We start from the raw sequence: 5933 nt of genomic DNA on the forward strand, positions 1-5933 counted from the left end.
GACTTACCTCTCGAGCATCCTGGGATGAGAAGCCACGTCCGCTGCAAAGGAAGGCCGCCTCTCTCGCTGGCAATGTCCCGCAGTCACCGGGCTGTGGTCCCTTGGTCACGGCTACAATCAGGAACACAATCATAAATTTCTGAAAGGACAACACCCAAAAATGCCACCAAAAATGTCAATTCCATTTTCCCACAACCTAGCTACCACACTTATTTACAAAGACCCCCATTCCCAATACAGTTAATAAAACCTCTGATATCTTTGCTAAAATCACCCTTAAAGCTAAAAAAGCCCTGCCTCTAACTAAATAAACACAAATAATCCCTGTCTGGTGAACTATATAAATTCATTAACTTAACACTTCAGACCTGCTAAAATATAATACCTTAATGAACACCTGTACACAGTATACGCTATCCTTATCATAAAATAGAAAACAAACCTATTTGTTTTACTAACCTAATACAAATATAAAGTTTAACTGTAATACAACCTATAAAACCCACACTACAAATAAAATTCATAAGTTCTATTTTGACCCAAAAATTCATACATTCTGAACATGAACTTTGTCTAAAAGAAATATTTCAAACACCAAAAAAACACAAACCCTTAGAATAGCTACTATAATGCCAAGAACCATCAAACAAATAAACACCTAACCTCAACTATCTAGGACAAGCTACAACAAAACTTCTTTAAAAACAACCCTACAAATAACCATTATCTCCTCAACAATACACCTCCAGCAAGACCAAGCAACTCAAAACACTTGAACTCCCATCCAAAAATATTCCATAAACTAAAACACCAAAAAGTAATCAACAAAACCTACTCAGCTTTCAAGAACCCCATTAAACCCATGCACAGATCTAAAACAAATTAAAAAGAACCATAAGCTGACATACCTTAAATAACTCCACCACTAAACACTACTGTATCAAACTTATTAAAACTCCAATACAAACTAAAATCCAAAACCACAAAATAACACGCCATTATTAACATTACCAATACATTTTCCCCTAACATTTCCTCTAACAAATACAAACTACCATTTACCTTCACTTAAAGAACATACAATACACCTATAACCAAAAACAAAAACACAGTCCTACCATCTACTGTAAATGCAGCTAAATTAAACTAAAAAATCACCTCCAAAACATTCACAATAAACCAACATCAGATAAAAAGTATAGCAAAAATAATTGAAACACTCATCCAAATTCTCCTCAAAAACAACTTGATCATGAAAAAATACAAAACCAAAAAGCCTACTGCAAAGATCCAATTCCTAAAAGTAAAATAACAAAAGAAACAGCATGAAATTCCCACCAATATCATTAAAAAGTCAGAATAGCTCCACCAGCGAAAAAAACCCCCTAGCCTCTAATAAAACCCCAGACCACCTCAAAAACAAACACTAAAATGCAATTCCTCTGACCATCCCAACTACCATTATTAAAATGCATATGCTATACAAAACTGTCTTCGACCCTGCCATCAATTCCACATAATATTACTCTCATCATACATTGCACCCACATCACAAATCTAAACCACACTAAAACCGTGAAAATAGTTACAAATTAACCCCAAAAAACAAAACTTTAATCTCTAGGCAACAAGGAAAAATTTTAAAAAACCCAAAAAAACCCCCACAAACCGAAAAAACTCCACCATGCAACCAAATACTAGTGAAAAAAAAAAAAACACACTACACTCTTTTCACTAACAATTCTTATCACATCACAAAAAATGGAACAAAATTAAAAACCAACCCTATAGGAAACCACACAGCAAATGCCAGAAACCACTAAAAAAAGAGAAACCCAACCAACTTACTAAACTCCAAATTGTACAACAGACCCCTCATGTTATTAAAAAAAATAAGCAAATCTCTACCTCTACGCTAACTCAAGGAGGCAGCAATACTCTATAAAATTAACTTAATAACTAAACAAATTAACGATACAATAAAAATTGAAAACAATAAAAAAACCTACTCAAATAACTACCAAAAAAACCCACCATATAAATACCCACGTCCCCAAAAATAAAACCAATAAAAAGCAAAAACAAAACAAGTCAAACTACAAAAAAAAACCCCCAACAAACAAACTAGAATTAACAAAAAAATTATTCCTGACTCAATAAACCCAAAATTCCTCCGTCCAATAAAACAAAAATACCACCTAGAAATAAACACAAAGCCAAAGGATAAATGTAACCAGAAACAATACCTCCCTAACTATTCGTAACCATAAAACATACACTACAATCAAACAAACCAAATACATAAAACCCCGATAATATGATAAACAAAAATGCAATAATATGAACTTTTAAAGCCGCACAAATTTACTACAGGACACTACCTAGAAACAAACACTACATACGCTAATAAAAGCCACCACAAGGGAATTTAAAACCTACCTTCCACTTCAAGCTTCACGATCCATAAAAACCATAGTCAACTATAAAAAACATATCGTTTAAAAGCATAATACCCCACCAAAAAAAAAAAAAAAAAGCGACAACAAAACTCAATTCCAAAACAGCCTTGTCACCAACGCCTGAGCCAACAACCAAAACATCGAAGAAGTTCACGATACACCAACTGCAAACAAAATGATACAGTAAATTCCTACAAACCACCTCAAAGCCACGACGTAAAAGAACTTTCCATAATTAAAGCCGCGGCTCCCGGCGGGAACGCGGCTCCTCCGGCGGCTCCTCCGGCACGCAGGGGCCGCGCCGCGCCGGGAGAGCCCCGCCCGCTGCCCCTGCCCGGCGGGGCCGGCACCGGGCCCAGGGGGCCCCGGCGGCGCCCGAGCCCCGCGCCCGGAGCGGCCGGCAGCGGCCGGGGCCCGCGCAGCGCCCGTGCCGCCTCTGCCGCCCGCCGGCCCGGCACGGCTCCCCTCGGCTCCGCACGGCTCGCACCGGCGCGGCTCCGGCACTCCCGCGGCAGCCCGGCCGCGCTCCCCTCCCAGCGCAGCAACTGCCCGGGCCGCGCCAGGAGCGCTCCCGCGCCGCAACCTTCGGGGCCGGGCCGCGGGCACAAGAAGCGCCCTCAAAGGCAGCGGCACGGCCCCACTTCAACCCCGCAAAGGCTGCGAGAGCTGCAGCTTCCTTCAGCTGAACCCCGAAACTGAGGCAGCGCGGGCTGCTCACCCCGCTTCAGCCAGGGCGAATTAATGTGTTCTCCGCTTCAATTTCATCCCCGACGGTAGCAGAAAAAGGGCTTTTCCTCCAACTGTGGTCAAAGAGGGATTTTGACCTCAGTTCAAACCCTTGAAAAGGAGGGACGACAGCGCTGCCCCCTCAATTTAGACCTTAGGATGATGAAAATGGGGGGCCTACCCTCAAATCACCCATCATACGACAAGAATTTTTTTTTTTTTTTTTTTTTCCCAGAGGGCACCAGGGAGGGATTGGCAAGATGAAATTGGAAAAGGAAAGGAGAAAAGTCCCCGCTACAAATCCACACGAGCTCACCTGTTCGGCTGCTGCTTCCCGGCACGGAGCTTTGTTCCTCGGCACCTCCTTTGAGCAATGCTCCACGCATCCAAGGGCGTATCCAGGTGTTCCCCCAGACCCTCGGAGAAGCTCTCGGCGTCCTTCCACGAGACAGCGCCGGGAGCCCCCCATAAACCCCTCTGCTCAGCAGCTCCAGGCAAAAGGGAGCTCAGGCAACCCCTTCCCCCCTAAAACAGCCTCCTCCCGGCAGGAGCCGCCCCCTCCTCATCCTCGCAGCTCAGGGCTGGGGCTGCTCGGAGCCCTCATCATCCTCAGAGCTCACAGCTGGCGCTGTCGCCACGCTCCGACAGCGTCGCTCCCTGTCCAGCACACAGCCCGCTCCTGACAGACACAGACCAAACAGAAATCTACTCCGCCTGTCGGCTTTCCCGAGTCCGCCCGGTTACGCGATTAAAACACGTACGTGCAGCGGCGGTTTGGTTCGGCTGTTGGTCTAAGCTGGGCTTGTTTCGGCACTTCGGCTGAACTCGGCTATCGTCGGCTGTTCGGCAACACCCGGCTATTGTCGGCAAAACTCGGCTATCGTCGGCTCTTCGGCTACACTCGGCTATTGTCGGCAAAACTCGGCTATCGTCGGCTCTTCGGCTACACTCGGCTATTCTCGGCTAACCTGGATTTTCCCGCCCTTTTGGCCGCCCTCTTGAGAAGGTCAAGCCGGTCCGCGACACGACGCGACACGCCACTCTCAAGATGGCGGCCGCGAGAAGCCCTCGGCAAAGGGAGGCGTCTATACTCAAGCCTGTCAGCGCCCGCCACAAACGCCACCGCCCGCGGCGCCGCTGAGCGCACAGCCCGTGTCCACAGCACGTGAGTCGCCACAGAAAATTCCTCCGGGGTCGCGCCGGCGATGGAGCGCCGTGCGGGCAGCTCAATAGACACACCATGGGCCTCATTTTTCCCGCCCTTTTGGGCCGCCCTCTTGAGAAGGTCAAGCCGGTCCGCGACACGACGCGACACGCCACTCCCAAGATGGCGGCCGCGACAGGCCCCCGGCAGAGAAAGCCGTTTTCGCCTGTGCCTGTCAGAAACTCGCCGAAATACCTCAGCTCTCGGTGCCGCTGAGCGCACAGCCCGTGTCCACAGCACTTGAATCGCCACAGAAAATCCCGCCGCTGCTGCTCTGGCCTCGGGGTGCCACGCAGGCAGTCCAGTAAACGGACGGAGGTCCTCGACTTTCCCGCTCTTTTTTTTGCCGCCATCTTGAGAAGGTCGAGCGCGTCCCGGCCGAACCCCCCCCACGCCGTCGGCCGCTGCAGCAGCGCGGCACAGAGAGGCGTTTTCGCCGCCGCCCCTCGGCTGCCTGTCGGGAGGCTGCAGTACCGCGCTCTGGCCACAAGGCGGCGGCGCTGCCGCCCGCCTCAGCCGGAGGAGCTGCAGTACCGCGCTCTGGCCACAAGGCGGCGGCGCTGCCGCCCGCCTCAGCCGGGGGCGCCGCACGCCGCGGGGCTGCGGGCGGGGCTAAAACGAACCGGGGGGATCCCCTCCAAAACCTCTTCTAAAATAAATGCCCCAAAACAACCCGGAAGGGGGAAAAAAAAAAATCCCTGCCTCTAACCCAGTAACAACCAAAAAAACCCCACAAAGCCTTTCTTTTAAACAATATTTAAATATATTGCACTGTTATATTTTTTCATATTTATATTCACTTTATATTCATAATGTACATGGATATATCATGTTTAGTTCTACATTTCTATTTATAAATTTATAGATAAATTCATATTCTATATTACATCTACTCATATTACTTTACTTATATATGTTTATGCATTTCTTTATATATTGATTCTATATTTCTGGATTCATATTTTTAGTTCTGTAACACACATTATTTAAAATAAAAGCCCTGCAGCTATCCAAAGAAAAGCCAAAAAGAACTTCTTTCTCTTAAACTGTGTTTAATTTTTTTTTTTTAATTACTTTCAAAATTTATATTCATTTACACTTAAAATGTATATTGACTTACAGTGTTACTTGTATTCTACTAGATCTCTTCTCATTACTTTATTTATATTTTATATTTCTATATATATTTTTATATCCTGATTATAGATTTCCGTATTGATGATTATGAAACAATATCCATATTTATATTATTTAAAATGAAAACCCCGTCTCTAACCAAATAAAAACCAAAACCCCTTTATTTAAATTATATTTACATATTTTAATATTTATCTTTTTTCATATTTATATTCACATTTATATTTATAGTTTCTATCGCTCTATAATATTATTTATATTCTATATTACTTACCTTCATATTACTTACATATATTTAAATTTGTATTTATGCTTTAATTATAATTATCTGTCTTTATACCTTTATTATGAATTTCTATATTTAGATTTATATTTCTATGCTACTTTACATAATTTCAAATAAAACC

The sequence above is a fragment of the Passer domesticus genome, unplaced genomic scaffold (genome assembly GCF_036417665.1).
Source record: "Passer domesticus isolate bPasDom1 unplaced genomic scaffold, bPasDom1.hap1 HAP1_SCAFFOLD_336, whole genome shotgun sequence".
Lineage (NCBI taxonomy): Eukaryota > Metazoa > Chordata > Aves > Passeriformes > Passeridae > Passer > Passer domesticus.